Genomic DNA, 16936 nt, shown 5'->3' with positions numbered 1-16936 from the left:
CAAAATTCAAAATTGCCAAAACCAATACATGAATGAGAAGGAAACAATTTGCAGAAAATTGGGCAGCATTCCGGCTAAAATTGGATGTTCCCGGGTAATAAACAGCAAGCAGAATAGTTCATATAAAGTAAAATAAAGCTGCAAATACACATAAGTAATATGAACATGAAAGAGCAATGGAACAGCAGCATTAAACAGTGAAGATCAGCATATGAATAGTATTAACATCACAGCCAGACCATAATTACAGAATACGTAAAACAAGCAACAAGTACGGTGCAATTATCAGGCCTAAATCCACTAACCACATCCTAGCTACCTAACCACCTAGAATCCACTACAACATGCATCTCTATCTATCCTAAGTTTGAACATAAACTGAAAAACATGCAACGAACTATGAATGAAAGAAAAATGGCGTTCGGCGGAACCTGGTAGGCGTATGAACTACGGTAGGGATCAGAGAGGTGGCGGGGGTGTGGTGGTGGTAGTGTTGATGCGGCGGTGAAGGGCGGTTGGCGCGGCGGTGGGTGGCTGTTCGGTGGCAGGGGGTTCGAGTGGGGTTTAATGGTGGTAGGTAAGAAGAAGAGGGGTGAGGGTGGTGGTGGTGGGAGACACGGCGGTGATGGCGTAGTGGTGGCTGGCCGCAGAGGGGGTAGCGGTGGTAGAGGGAAGAAGAGAAGAGAGAGTGAAGAAGGGGAGGGAAGGAAGAAGGAGGGGGGTGGGCGTCACAGTGGGTCCGGGTGGTTAGGGGTGGTACGGCGGTCAGAGGTGGTTGGGGTGGTGGTGTTGGAGTGGGGAGCAGAGAGGGAGCAGAGGGGGTTGGGGGGGAAGAGAATGGGGGCGCGATGGGGTAGGGTTTCGCGTGGCTGGGGGTTAATGGATTTGAATCCACGCGAACGCGTGGGGCACGCGAACGCGTGGGGCACGCGAGTGCATGGCTAGGATGAAATGGGGTTGACGCGGTCGCGTGAGGCACGCGATCGCATGGAATGGGTAAAAGATGAATGACGCGGTCACGTGAGACACGCAACCGCGTCGCTGAAAATTGTGCTAAACGCACAATTCCAGCGTCGTTTCAGCGCAACTCTCTGTCTCCATTTAGGGTGGTATACAATCCACGCGACGCAGACGCGTCGCTCACGCTTTTGAACAGCCTCCGGGGTCCCAAACTAGGCATGTGAAGCTTTTGAACAGCTTCAAAGAGGTTTTCAGGCTCCCGGGGTGACGAATGTCAGAATAGATTCCAGGATCCCAAACTTTGCTTTTAAATCTGCCTTTGTCTTGATCTATATTCTTCGATCCGGGCGATTTAGAAATTGTATTCTCACCAAGATGACCAACGTCTTCCGAGACCCATTCAATTGAACTTGATACCAATCCTTGTACTTCGAATTGAGGTGTGGAACCTTATTGAATCTTGCACACCAGCTCTGAGTACAAGCCATTTCCCTATTACTCTTAAAGCCACAGAGAGCTCTAAGCTAGCCATCTGTTTCAAGCAAACTATATTCATGTGGAAAAGTAAGGATAAAGGTTAAGGATTGTACCCACGTGAAGCTTGTATTGGGCAGTAATGGCCTTGGGATAGGTGTTTTCAGTGGTTCTGTAAGCTCTACTCCCTTGTATTTTTCTGTAAATTCCTCCACTTCCTTACAAAATTCTTCAACTGCAACTGCGTCCTGATCAAAGTCTTCTATGTCTTCCTTGTCACTTAAGTCATATGTTGGAGGTTGAGAGAAATCTACCTCAACATCATCTTCGTATTCATTCAGGGAAGATTCTTCTAGCTCAAAGAATTCACTTGCAGATGCAAGTTCATTACTAAGAGTACTTGACTTGTGATTATCATCATTAAGGAAACTTGCGTCTTGGGTTATTCCGTCTAGTTCTTCATAAAATACCTACTTTGGGGGTTGTATACTATCCTCCTTAGCATCAATTGTAACGTCCTTGACGGAATTTTCCACAACTCTGGATTCCCATGGAGGTTCAGCATCTCCTAAATCTTCAATCAATACTTCTTCTTCTTGGATAATTTGATCTTCCTCCAATTGTTCCAGAACAAAGTCATGCTCCTTACTGTCCACTGGGGTTTCTAGTGTCTCCTTCATGCTACGTTTGTCATTAGAATCTCCATATGAAGTTATTGGTGTTCCTTGAGTGTCTAAACGTCTGGAAGATAATTGATTTATTGCTTGCTCCAGCTGATGAAGGGTTGTATGAAGTTGATCTATTGTTTCCTTGAGGCGAGCCTGTGATTCTTGAGATGACGGATATGGACATGGTACATAGAGAAGTGGTGGTGTTTGGGAGTAATTGGATTGGAATTGGGGTAAATAAGGATCATACGGTGGTGAATGGTGAAAAGGAGCTTGTGAGTGTGGTGGTTCGAAGTTATGTTGAGAGGATGGTCTATAAGCACAGGGTGGGGCTTGTTGGTAACCACCAGGAGGTCCATCATATCTATCAGCTTGGTATGCATTGTAGAATGGTCCTTGCCCATGATATCTTGGAGGGTGTTGTTGCCTAAAGGGTTGATTAGATCCTCTTGGCTCCATCCATCTTTGACTGCTTAGACCTTGATGCACATTCCTGTTATAGCTTCCACTCCTTTCAACAGATTTAGAACCAAACTCAAAGCAAGAGGGGTGAGAATTCATAGTAGCTAATAGAAATAAAAGGGAAAAACAAAAACAAATAAACAATTAAAAGGAAAATATTTACAATATCCAATAATAAGGCACACGTTTGCAGTTCCCTGGCAACGGCGCCATTTTTGAAGAGAGAACTTTTGCGTGGTCTAGAAATTCGCAGATAAATCCTCGTTGCAGGTATAGCTTCTAAACCAACAAAAGTCTTTTCTTACAAAAGTTTTGGTTGTCACAAGTAACAAACCCCTTTGAAATTGATAACCGAAGTCTTTAACCTCGGGTCGTCTTCTCAAGGAACTGCAGGGAGGTATGTTCTTATTATTGGTTATGAGTTCTGTAAATTGGGGGTTTTGAAAGTAAGGAAAAAGTAATTTAAATGACAAGTAAAATAAATAAATAACTGTAAAATAAACTCTTGGCAAGGTATGAAAATTCGGAAGTCCTATCCCAGTTATTCTTATGAGAAATTGAAGTTAATCCCACTTAGTTAACCCTTGCGAAAGCAAGAGAAAGTTAAGTGAACTAATTAGTTAGATTTCCCAAGTCCTAGCCAACTCCTAAGGAAAGAGTAGAGTTAGTGGAATTCAATTCAATTAGCAAATGTAACAATCAATCACGATAAGTTTAATAACTCAAGAATTTCCAGTTAATCAATTAAAGCCAATGATATGAAAAGCTAAATAAGAAATATAAGTCTGAAATACCTCAATTGCATTAATAAGAGAAAATCAATCTAAACATGAAGAGTTCACAAGCCAATTTGGCAACATAAGTAATTAAATGAGAGCATTAAAGTATCTGAAAGCAAAAGAGAAATAAAAAGGAAAAGGAATATTGAACCTGATAAAGAGTTGAAATACTAAATTGAAATAATAAGAAATCCTAACCTTAAAACCTAAGAGAGAGGAGAGAACCTCTCCCTCTAATTGGAGAGCTCCCCGTGAATGGATGCATTCCTTCACTTTATAACCTCTAATCTGTGTTTTCTAGACTTGGATCTTGGCCGAAAAGGGCTTCAGAAATCACTGGTAGCGTTTTTTGCAGTTTCTGCACGTGGCGTCTGTCACGCGTCCGCGTGGGTCACGTGGTCGCGTCATCTGGGAGTTTTCCTTGTCACGCTTTCGCTTCGGTCACGCGTACGCGTCATCTACGTTCTGCTCAAGGCACGCATCCACGTCAGTCACGCATTTGCGTCGCTGCCTTTTCACGCTGGTATGCGGCCGCGTCGTCCATGCGTTCGCGTCGCTGCCAGTTTCTTCAAAAACTCCATTTTGTGCTTTCCTTCCATTTTTGTATGTTTCCTTTCCATCCTTTAAGTCATTCCTACCTTAGGAGATCTGAAACTACTTAACACACAAATCATGGCATCGAAAGGTAAAAAAGGTAATTAAAATAATTATTTTTAAAGCATAGAAAACATGTTTTTCACATACATCACATAATAAGTAAGGGAAATTAAAACCATGCAATTTACATGAATAAGTAAGTGAAGGGTTGAATCAATCACCTAAATTGAGCACAAAATACATCATAAAATATGGGTTTATCATTCATCAACATAAAAGAGAGTAAAATAAGAAATTAACAAGAGAAACTAAGAAGATTAAGATAATAGAACACTAAAATATAAAGAGAATTGAAATCAAAACAAGAATTGAAAGATGAATTTGAGAGAGATTAACCTAACTTTACCCTAATTTCTATCCTAAATCTAGAGAGATAAGAGAGCTTCTCTCTCTAGAATTCTACCCTAAAACATGATGGAAACTAAACTATGACTAATTGGTTCATTCCCCCCTCAATCCTTGGGTTCAATAGCATCATAAATGAGTTGGATTGGGCCCAAAATGAGCTACAAATCGCTGGCCACGATTTCACTTTAGTGAATCGCGTTGCTCCATCGGCGTGCACACGTACAGTGTGTGTGCGCGCCCTTAAACGCGATGAAACTATGGCAAATTTTATATCATTTTGAAGCCCCAGACGTTAGCTTTCTAACACAACTAAAACTGCCTCATTTGGACCTCTGTAGCTGAAGTTATGATCGATTGAGTGCGAAGAGGTTAGGGTTGACAGCTTTACGGTTCCTTCATTTCTTCACGAGTTCTCCCACTTTGCATGCTTTTCTCCCCACTTCTTCCATCCAATACTTGCCTTATGAACCTGAAATCACTCAACAAATAGATCAAGGCATCGAATGGAATTAAAGTGAGTTAAATTTAGCTATTTTAAGGCCTAAAAAGCATGTTTTCACATTTAAGCACAAATCAAGGGAGAATTGCAAAACCATGCTATTTCATTGAATAAATGTGGGAAAAGGTGATAAAATCCCCCAAATTAAGCACAAGATAAACCACAAAATTGGGGTTTATCATGGACCCCCTTGTAGTTACCAACAAGCCCCACCATATGCCTATGAACCCCCTCTTCAATATAGCTTTGAACCACCTACTCACAAGCCCCCTACTACCAAACACCCTCATATGATCTTAACCCATATCCACCATACTAGCCACCCTTTGAGCCATATGAACCATATATGGAACCACCCCAATTCCAACCCAATTACTTCCAAGAACCACCACCTCCATATACACCATGTCCATATCCATCAATCCAAGAGCCATATGATCCTAATTATGTTCTCCAAGCAGAACAAGAGTCAAGGGATCATCTCAAGGAAGCACTGGATCAATTTCAAGCAATCCTTCATCAATTGGAGCAAGTGGGAAACCGGAAAGCACACAAAGCTCTCATGGCTAAAGAATCTCAACTTGAGAACAAGGGACTGAAGTGTGTTGTGCAACAAGTGGAAAAGTTGGAGAGTGTTGAACCACCACACCCTTATTATGATGAACCTCCCTCTAATCATGAACCTTTCCTCCCAAATAATGAACCTTCATATCCACCCCAATCTTCAATGCATGACAATCTAAGTGTTATTCTTCAAGAGCCAAGAGAGATGCAAAGGCAGGTACTAGAATTCACGACTGCCTTGACCGAGGTAGTAAATCGATTAGCTTCCCAATATTTGGAAACTCAAAGTACTCCCATGGCTACATGTGGAGAATCAATAGAAGGGCGTAGCATGAAGGAGACACTAGAAACTCCAGTGGACAATGAGGAACGTGACTTTGTATTGGAACAAGTGGAAGAAGCCGTAATAGTTGAAGAGGAAGAAGTGGTTGAAGACTTAGGAGATGCCGAACCTCCATGGGAATCTAGAGTTGTAAAGTATTCCCCCAAGAAGATTGAAATTGATGTCAAGGAGGCTAGTGCACAACCTCCATGGCATATTCCCTATGAATAATTGGATGGGATAGATCAAGAAGCAAGTTCTCTTGGGGATGATGATCATGAATCAAGTCTTCCTAGTGATGAATCCACATCCACAAATGAACTCGTTGAATATGAAGATCCTTCTATGGTTGAATCTGAGAATGATGTGGAAGTAGAAGCCCTTCGGCAAGGATGGACGGGAGTTGAACATGCATTGTCAAGATCGTTGGAGACTTCTCTACCTAGGTTGCGTCTACTCCTTCACTTGAGTGGGTAAAACTCATCTCTATTCGCTTTACAGTCCCACTTGAGTATGGTATTCTTGAAACCGATGGTCATCTTAGGAAGCTTTGTGGCATTAAGCGTAAGAGAAGGATGTTTAGTGGTTAGAGTTGTAAATCAAGGATCATCAAGGTTGAGATTCCAAGAGCTAGATTCAAGGGTTGGACTAGTGATAATTTGGTTAGATCTAAGAGAAGAGTTTGGTACTTCATTGAGAATTTGGACTGCTTGCCACCCGGATGGAAAAATGATGATCAACTTGAAGACGGGTGTGGAAACAGGATTTGGGATCCGGGCATATATGAATATCAATTTTGGGAGCCCTTAACTTCTGAAGAACTTCATTAAGGCTTCACGAATTCACTTAGGAATGTTGAAGCTTATTGGATGTCCAAGCATTGGTGGATGTTTCAGGATGAGTTCAAGCACAAGCCACCATGACAAGGAGCTCAACAACTGTCCAACTTAAGGACTCTAACTAAAAGTGCCAGGTGGGAGACACCCCACCATGGTAAATTCTTTCTAATTTCCCTTTTGTTTGTGTTAGTAATAAGTTATATTTTCATTTTTATTTATGTTTATTTCTTTTAATCTATGGTTTAGTTGCTTATTAATTTTTGGTTTATTTAAAAAAAAATTAGAATCGACACGTAAGCGTCGATGACGCGCACGCGTCATGTGTCAGTGCATAATATTAATAAAATAAATAGAGAGTTGTGTTGCAACGATGCGGGAGGGGTGCCTGGCGCATAAACCAACCCACGCGTATGCGTGCCCCACGCCTACGCATCCCCTGCGTTTTTTGCAAATCCACGCGTAAGCGTGTGCGACGCGTACGCGTGGGCTTGCCAATCGGCGTAAAAGGGTGCTTGAACAGAGCGTTGTGATGCCATGGCACTGGAGTCGCGCGAGTAGTCACGCGTAGCGTCAGTGTGCAATTTTTGCCATCCACGCGTACGCGTGGGCGATGCTTACGCGTCGCATGGCTAATTCAGTTTTCACGCTTACGCGTGATGTATGCGCGCACGTCGTTTGCTATTTTTCAGTTCATACTTCTTTCTTCTCTCCTTTCTCCTTCTTTCTTCCTCCTTTCTTACTTTCTTCTTCTTCTTCATTTCTTTAACTTCTCATTCTTATTCTCTTTCATTCTATTTTCCTTATTGCATTTGCATACTTTCACTCATTGCATTTTAATTTTGTGTATGTTTTTATTTTCTTTTCTAAATTTGATACTTTTTCTTCGGTGTTGAATTTTCTTGCTCAACTGTTGAATATCTCTTGCATTATTTTGGGGCTTCATGACTTGTTTTATTCTAATTGGGTAATATTGTTTAAGTCAATGCTAATTTTTTATGATACTTATATTCCTTTTGCATTGATATGAACTTATATTGTCTTTCATGACCCGCTCTCTTCCCCATTGTTGCAATTTTTGCACTATTGATATGCCATTTGCTTCTACTGTTTTCTTACTTGCATGTTGTAGCTACCATGTAATTGAGACCGTCATTATTTGGTATTAACCCAAACATAGTTTTTTTGTTTTCTATCTTTGTTTTTGGGTTACTTTTCTTCCCTTTTCTCTTCTTTCAGGCTGGCCACCAGGAAGGGAATCAGAAGACGTTTACATGGGGCGACAAACAAGTTCCTACGCATATTCTTTGGAAAAAAAGCATCAGTTGGAGCCACCCATCCACTTGCACATCTTTGCATGCACTGAGGACGGTGCAATCTTTAAATGTGGGGAGGTCCATACCGACTTCCATGGGTTAGTTACTTTCCTGTCTCAACACGAATGTTTAATTTTCTTTGTTAATTTGTTGTTGCATTTGCATGTTTGATTACATGTTTGTTTGATTTTGTTCATATTTTACCACTACTTGGTTAAAGTGATGAATCCTTTCCCAAGAAATTATTTTATAGCATTTCACTAATTTGACTTAAAATTTTTATTGAACTTGTTTGAAGAAATATTATATTGGAACATGGGTTTGGAAACATTTGGTTTGAGAATTGAGTGTTGTGTATTTTTATTGAAAATGTGCAAAACAATAGTTGAGCACATATTATTGCATCCAATAATTTAATCATATGCATTGAGGAAAACAAAAGAAAAGAAAAGAAAAATAAAAAGAAAAAAAAAGGAGAAAAAGAAAAGAAAAAAAGAGAAAATAAATAAAAAGGGGACAAAATGCTCCAAAGCAAATGGTAATAGCAATGCATATAAGTTGTACTAAAACTGGAATGCATGAATATGTGGCAAAACGTAGTTAATGGATAGTTAGGTTTTATGTTCTGATTACATGGATTGGCTTAAGTTAGGTGGAAAGTTTAAGTTAATTAAGGATTCATATTTTAGTCTACTTGACCAAATACAATCCTACCTTGACCCTAACCCCATTACAACCCTTAAAAGACCTCTTGATATGTGTATTTGTGCATCAAATTATTGTTGATTGGTAGAAGAAGAGCAAGCCTTAGAAAGCAAGGTTAGTAAAGAATTGAGAGAATCGAACCTTAAACACTTGAGTGATTAGAGTGTATATACTTCCGGTGAGGGTTCGATGCTCGATTCTTTGTTCCAAGCTTTCATGAGCTATTTTCTTCTGTAAGTCTACTTGTACTTTATTTTGAGATTTGAATTAGTGGAATCCAGTTTATATTTATTCTTGGAGAATTTATTTACTTTTAAACCAAGTAGGAAAGAGCATTTTGCATGTAGTTGCATTCATATAGATAGGTCGCATTTCATAAATTCCACCATCCCTCTTCACTCCTTTATAGCTTCTCTTGAGCTTAGCAAGAGGACATGCTAATGTTTAAGTGTGGGGAGATTGATAAACCCCATTTTTAGGGTTTATCTTGTGCTTAATTTAGTGGATTTTATCCACTAAACTCACACTTATTCATATAATTCGCATGTTTTACATTTTCCTTTCTAATTTTGTGCTATGATTGAAAACATACTTCTTTGGCCTTAAATTTGCTACTTTTAATCCTCTCTTATTACCATTCGATGCTGTGATATGTTTGTTAAGTGTTTTCAGGATTTATAGGGCAGGAATGGCTTAGAGGATGGAAAGGAAGCATGCAAAAGTGGAAGGAATACAAGAAATTGAAGGAATTGTTAAGCTGTCAAGCCTGACCTCTTCGTACTAAATCGATCATAACTTGAGTTACAGAGGTCCGAATGAGGCGATTTCAGTTGCGTTGGAAAGCTAACATCCGGGTGATGACATGTCATCATGTCATGTTTTTCTATGCTTTTTTCATACAAGAAATTGATGATTAGTGCTTAAATATTTCATTCTTTTGTGCTTAAATGATATATTTCTTTGATCTTTTGATTTTATAAACTTTGTAGGAAATAAGAAGAAAAAGAAGCAAAAAAAAGCACAAAATAAGCTAAAAAGAAGAAAAGAGGAATTTTAGGCACGCTTTGAAGATTGAGCACGCTTTGGAACCTTAGGCCACGCTTTTAAAAGCGTGGCCCATGACCATGGAGCCTTGGCATTAGTGACATGATAAAGATGCATTAATAACTAAAGCATGCATGCATTTAATTATTAATGCTTTATGCATGCATTATCATGGATTATCATGTATTAATGTTTATGCATGCATGAAACATTTAATTAATAATGCCAAATGAATGAAATAAATGAATGCTATGTTAAGTAATTGGCATTACTAATTAAATGTAATAATATAATAAAAGCATGCATGCATGAAACAATTAATTACTAATGCTAATGAATGAAGGCGTTAAATGAATAAATGCTTTAACGTTAATGCATTAGCATTATTAATTAAAGCCATACATTTCTAATGCATTTGGCAAATCAAGCTTTATGTTAATGCATATAAAAAGGCATTAATAAAAGCATGCATGTAATACATTAATAATAAAGCCAATGGAACCCATCAATGAACGCTAGTGTTCATTAAGCAAAGGAATGCTACAAGCATGGGAACATTAAAAGAGAAGCAAGCGTTCATTCTAGTGAGCGTCACGCTCACTAAATTGAACTTTTTCGGGGGCTTTTGAAAGCAATGCATAGCAAGGAAACAAAGGAGTAGCGCTCAAAGGATGCAACGTAGCGCTCGAAGAGGAAGCATGCACAAGGAAGGGTAGCGTTCAAAATTTAGAACGCAGCGCTCCCTTTTTGTAACTTTCTCGTGCTTCTCATAGGGAGGAAGGCTCAGCATCAAGTGCAGCGTTCACAATTTGAACGTAGCATTCAAAGAGTAAATGCTAGGCTAAGCAAGGAGGCTTGGCACAAAAATTGGCTCACAAGGCAAGTGAACACAACGTTCACTAATGAAATAGCGCGTTCCACTGGAGCATGCACCACCCCTGATCCATTTTCAATCAAATGCCACCCGGATCCACTTCTTCAAGGCCAAACCAAAAAGCTGCAACTCTGGCTCAATTAGTCCCAATTCAAGCCTATTGACACACCAAAGCAAGCAAAACCCATGGACATCACTCAAAGGCACAAGAAAAAGCTAGATTAGGAATTTTATTTAAATTGTAATTTGTTTTCAATTTCAATTTCATTTTCATTTTGTAAAGCCTGTATAAAGGCATCAATTTCATTTCATTAAGGAGGGTTGCTCTGCTAGAGGGCAATAGGAGTAGAAGTAGAATAAAGAGCTTTTCGTTTAAATTTTCCTTTGTGAACTTGACAATTGGAAATCAGATATGGGTTTTCTTTTCTTTTCTGTTTCATTTTCCTTCCTCTGCAATTTCCTTTCTATTTTAATCGAGAGAGCAATTGAGCTCTTGGTATTCTTTCTGTTTTTGCTATTTCATTGAAATTGTTAATTTCTCTTTGAGATTTCAGAATTGATCTAAGTCTTCTTGGTGATTTAATCTTCTGCACTTCTACTTTTCTACAATTTTTACATTTCTGTTCTTGATTCAATTTGATTTACTCTTCCTGCAAGTTTAAGATTCTGTCAATTGTTTTGAGTTCTAATTTATTGCTTCCATTTAATTTTCCAACACCCAGCCTCCTTTACATTTTGCTGCAATTTGATTTTCTTGCTCTTTAAGATTTTGTCCAATCTACATTCTGATGATTTACATTTACTGCAATTTACATTCCTTGTTCTTTAAGTTTCAGTCAATTTACTTTCTGCACTTTATAATTCCTGTAATTTACTTTCTGTTGCTTTAATTTCATCCAATTCACCAATGTTAGCTTGACTAGACTAATCACTCACTAAAGTTGCTTGATCCATCAATCCTTGTGGGATCGACCTCACTCTAAGTGAGTTTTACTACTTGATGCGACCCGGTACACTTGCCGGTGAGTTTTGTGTGGAAATCTAATTTTCACCCATCAAGTTTTTGGCGCCGTTGCCGAGGATTGATTTAGATTGACAATGATTAAGTAGGGTGATAATCTAGATTAAGCATTTTCTTTTCATTTTTACTAAGCACACTAACTGTTTGAATTTTTGCTTAAGCTAACACTAATCTCGCTCTAGCTGTAGAGTGTTTCATTTTGGTTTCTGGTTTTGTTTATTTGTCAGGAGGAAGAAGAGGTGAATCCACATCTCTTAACCTTGACGAGAGAACCCTCCGAAGATTGAGAAGAGAAGCAAGATGGAAAGGAGTTATTGGTGAAGAGGAATTAGAGGAGGAAGATCAAGTCATGGATGATAACATTTCAGATCATAGTAATGGTGTGGCCAACAACAATGGTTAACCTCAGAGAAGAGTCTTGGCTTCATACACTATCCCCAACCCAAAGAATTGTGGGAGTAGCATCTTGACCCCCAATGTCAATGCCAATAACTTTGAACTCAAGCCTCAATTGATTACCCTGGTTCAAAACAATTGTCAATATGGAGGAAGTGCTGCTGAAGATCCAAACCAACACCTCTCTGTATTTTTGAGAATCTGTGACACTGTCAAAACTAATGGAGTCAACCCTGACATTTATAAGCTTCTTTTATTCCCATTTTCATTAAGAGATAAAGCCACACATTGGTTAGAACTCTTCCCCAAAGAGAGCATTACCAGCTGGGATGATTTGGTTAGCAAATTTCTAGCCAAATTCTATCCACCTCAAAGAGTCATCAAGCTAAAAACTGATGTGCAAACCTTCAGACAACAAGAAGGAGAGTCATTGTATGAAGCTTAGGAGAGGTATAAAGCTCTAATAAGAAGATGTCCAGAAGGAATGTTCAATGAATGGGTGGAGTTGCAGAATTTCTATGAAGGCTTGTCCTTACCTTCAAGGAAAGCTTTGGATTATTCATCAGGAGGATCTTTGCAAATGATGAAAACTGCTCAAGAGGCACATGATCTCATAGACATGGTGGCCAACAATGAGTATTTCTACTCCTCTGAAAGGCAACCAGCTCCAAAGAAGGGTGTATTTGAGCTTGAAGGAGTTGATACTATATTAGCTCAGAATAAACTCATGCACCAGCAGCTCCAACAGCAAATTGAAACAATGTCATAGAGAATGGATGGATTGCAACATGCAGCAGTGAGCACAACTTACCAACCATCAATGGTGTAGGGATAGCAGGAGGAAAACTATGAGGAGCAGCAGCCTGAACAAGTGCAGTACATGCACAACCAAGGTTCTGAATCAAATGACTTCCATGGAGACACTTACAACTCATCCTGGAGAAACCACCCAAATCTGAAATGGCGAGAGAACAAAAACCAGCAACTTTGGCAGAGAAACTCAAACCAAAATAATTTCAGAAACACAAACCATCAAAACCATCAAAATACTAACTAAAATCCATACAGAAAACCACAAAATAATCAACCTTAACCCAACTACTATCCACCCAATAACTCATCCACTAACCAAAACAACTATCATTCACCCTCAACATCCCATAATCAACCACAACCACCCCAGGAATCTCAAAGGATCTCCAACTTGGAGATATTGATGGAGAAGATGATGAAACATCAAGAGCTAGCAAACAAAAATCATGAAGCTTCATTGAGGAATCTAGAGAGGCAAATTGGTCAATTATCAAAGCAAACAGTGGCTGAAAGGCTAACCAATGCATTGCCAAGTGACACCATTCCCAACCCCAAGAAAGAATGCAAAGCCATCCAATTAAGGAGTGGAAGAACCATGGTTAACGACAAGAGGCCTGTGGAGAATGATGTTGGAAACAAAAAGCAAGAAGGAGAAAAAGACAAGCAAGACCAAGAGAAACTTAAGGAGAAAGAGGAACCTCAAGCTTCAAAGAAAGGAGAGGAAGTCATGGAAGAACAGTCACAAGAACAGAGGACAATGGTGAAGACTTACACTCCTCCGTTGCCATACCCTCAAAGATTACAGAAGGAGATCAAAGACCAACAGTTCCCTAAATTTTTAGAGGTGTTTAAGAAGTTGGAGATCAATATTCCACTTGCTGAAGCTCTAGAATAAATGCCTCTATATGCAAAATTCCTCAAAGAGCTTATCAACAAGAAAAGGAGCTAGAATGAGAAAGAGACAGTGATCCTAACCCAGGAATGCAGTGCAGTGATCCAAGAAGGCATTCCACCAAAACTCAAAGACCCTGGGAGCTTCTTCTTACCTTGTACCATTGGTGACACAATCATTGACAAGGCATTGTGTGATTTAGAATCTAGTATTAACCTCATGCCTCTGTCTATGATGAGAAGGCTATACAGATGTCATTGGAGCTAGTGGATAGATCTCTGGTGATTCCCAAGGGGGTGATTGAAAATCTATTGGTTAGAGTGGGGAAATTCATATTCCCTGCAGATTTTGTAATCCTGGACTTAGGAGAAGAGGGGCATGATTCTATTATACTAGGAAGACCTTTCCTAGCCACAGCAAGGGCCATCATTGATGTGGAACAAGGAGAAATGACTTTGAGGGTAAATGATGAAAAGATCACTCTGAATGTCTTCTAGGAAGTACAGCACACTTTTGAAGAGAAAAGCTACAGGAAGGTTGAAGAAGAAGAGTTGCAATAGAAGGAAAAACCACTAAAACACTCATCATCTCACCTGTAAAGGAAGAGATGGACAGTGGAGAAGAGAAAGAGGGTAAGGAACAGGTAAAGGATGAGAAGAGAAGGCAGGAAGGGGTTCGGAACTTGATTTTTGAGAAGGAGGTTCCTACCATAAAACCTGCTGCAAAGAAAGAAGGACAAATGAAGAAAGGAAAGAAGAGTAGGAAAAGTGTTCCAAAAGGGTGGAAGAACAAGAAGATATCAACTAAAGGATTCTCAAAAGGGGACAGAGTGAAACTGATATACCAACAGTTGGAGACAGATCCACAAACTGATGATTACTACACCATCAACAAGATACTCTCACTGGAGCATGTGGAGATTAACCATCAATGTACAGGAAGAAGGCTCACAGTGAGAGGAGACGAATTGAGGCACCACAATCATCAACCACCCTAACAAGGGACCAATGTCAAGCTAGTGACAATAAAAGAGCGCTCCATGGGAGGCATCCAATGATTTAATATTCTTGTTTTTAATTTCAATAACTAAGGGTTTTTCTAGCATAAGTTTGAGCTCTCATGAGTGGATTTGATAACTGCACACATCATTTTGAAGCATATGTTTGACTCCTAAGTTTGGTGTGCCTAAAGGCACTTCAAAATAGCTTTTCATGCATAAATGATCATAAAACCAACTTAAGATATATACTCATTCATTTTGTTTAAGTATATAGTCAAACTTTAAGTTTGGTGTTTGTATATGCTATGAATTTCAAGAAAATCATTATTACTCCAAGGCTCAAATTCATGAAAGATAAACCATACATTGCATCATTTTATGAGTTTATGGTAGCATGGTAGCAAATAAAGTGTTCCTTATAATGAATATACTAATTATGATAGATATTCACTAGATTTCCTATAAAGCACGTAGCAGAGAGCAAGTTTGGTGTTCACCAAAATTTGGTTCAATTCTTAAAGAGCATTTTTTGTTTTTCATAAATAAGGAACACATAGAAGATTTTGTTTTTCTTTATTGTTTTCCACTTAACAAACACCACCACCGTATTGAATTAAAAGGTAAGCTCACTATTTGTTGGTTCACATGGATAGGAATGGTGAAATTTGAAGAAAAGGACAAAAGGCACGCAAGGTTATCATAAGATGAAAAAGGGAGTCACATGTGCTTAGGGAAGTGGGCTCTCTTGGAAACAAAATCTGCATGGCTTTGCACCTTGGAGGCTGAACCACATGCAGCCAATGGAGGAGCAATCCTTATCTTCACTCATCTTCACATGCAGGCCGTCCATTTCATGGCTTTCCAACAATGAATTGCTCAATCCCCACCTTTCCTTACAACTCAACCAGATCCTTCAACTCCTTGCTTTGTTTCATGCCTTGGCTATAAATTGGCAATGATACTTCTTGAGTTCACGTATCCTTACTTTCTCTATATAAGACCTCCACATTTATTTACCTTTATTTCACTCAAACATTCCTCCCAAACACGGTACATCCTCATTCTCTCATCCAAAGGCATCATACAACACTTTACCTCCTATTCTTTCCATCATAACCGTGCTCTAACCAAAACCTATCTTTTTTTCTCCATTATTTCCTTCTTATTTCATGGCTTCATTAAGTTCTAAGAGAAGGAAAGGAAAGGAACAAGTTGTAGCCGAACCACCAACCTATGATACCAAGAGATTTAAGTCTCAATTTTATGAATCAAGGTATTATAGGCTAATGGAATCAAAGAAAGTCATTCCAGAGACAGAGTTCAGACTGAAAGATGGAGAATATCCCATCATGAGAAGAATAGAGGCAGAGAGAAGATGGAAAGTTTTATGTGAGCCTCTCCCAGACATAAGTGCAGTCATGATAAGGGAATTTTATGCAAATGCTGTGAGGTCAAGCAAGGACAGCCCTCCATATAAGAGTTATGTTAGGGGGGTTGAGGTAGATTTTAGCCCATCATCCATCATGAGAGTCTTGCAGATAAGGGTGATAACATATGGAGAACCCAGCTTTGATGACAAAATGCAGGGTGAAAGTAATCCTGATGAGATACTAAGTGGTATATGCTTTGAAGGCAACGATTGGGAAAGGGACTCAGAAGGAAATCCAAGCCACTTGAAGAGAATGGATCTCATACCTGAAGCTAAAGGGTGGTACAAGATAGTGAGAAGATCCATCCTTCCCACTGTAAATACATCCGAGGTCACAATCAAGAGAGCAATTCTGACATATTGCATACTTAGGGGAGGAGAAGTCAATGTCCCACAGCTCATCGCAGATAGAATTCAAGAAATAGCTGAGGATACTAGTAAATCAAGTAGATTTGGCCACCCAGCACTATATTGAGCCTGTGCAAAAGAGCAGAAGTACTCTTTGAGGATGAAAATACTGAGAAGGTAAAAGGAAGCAGAGAGGTCACTAAGCAAAGCATGGAGGGTGTCACTGATGACACTGACAATCAGCAAGAGAGGAGAGCTCAAGGACGAAGGAGAAGACCACAAGTGGAGGGGGAACAAGCTTCTGGTGCAATGGATCTGAGCCAAATGCAAAGAGCAATTGAAGAAATATCTCAACAATACATGAGAGCACAGGAGCAACAACAGGAGCAATACTTGAGGCAACAAGAGCAGTATTTAAAGGATCGTGAGCAACAATTGCATTGCAGTAGCAAATGATGTAGAAGAAAGAAAACTTCCAGCTTCAGATGTTGGATCAACAGAGGGAGTTTCAGGCAAAAATTCTTGAAGG

At 39.4% G+C, this 16936-nt stretch overlaps 1 pseudogene; it reads left to right on the top strand.

Moving 5' to 3' along the window:
• Nucleotides 1-567: 567 nt before the first annotated feature.
• On the top strand, nucleotides 568-11932 carry LOC148555589 (uncharacterized; annotated as a pseudogene).
• The last annotated feature ends 5004 nt before the right edge of the window (nucleotides 11933-16936 follow it).

Source organism: Arachis ipaensis, chromosome B6 (genome assembly GCF_059453495.1).
Source record: "Arachis ipaensis isolate K30076 ecotype BB chromosome B6, ASM5945349v1, whole genome shotgun sequence".
Taxonomy (NCBI): domain Eukaryota; kingdom Viridiplantae; phylum Streptophyta; class Magnoliopsida; order Fabales; family Fabaceae; genus Arachis; species Arachis ipaensis.
The sequence above is the reverse complement of the archived record's forward strand: the minus strand, read 5'-3'. Positions and strand labels throughout refer to the sequence as shown.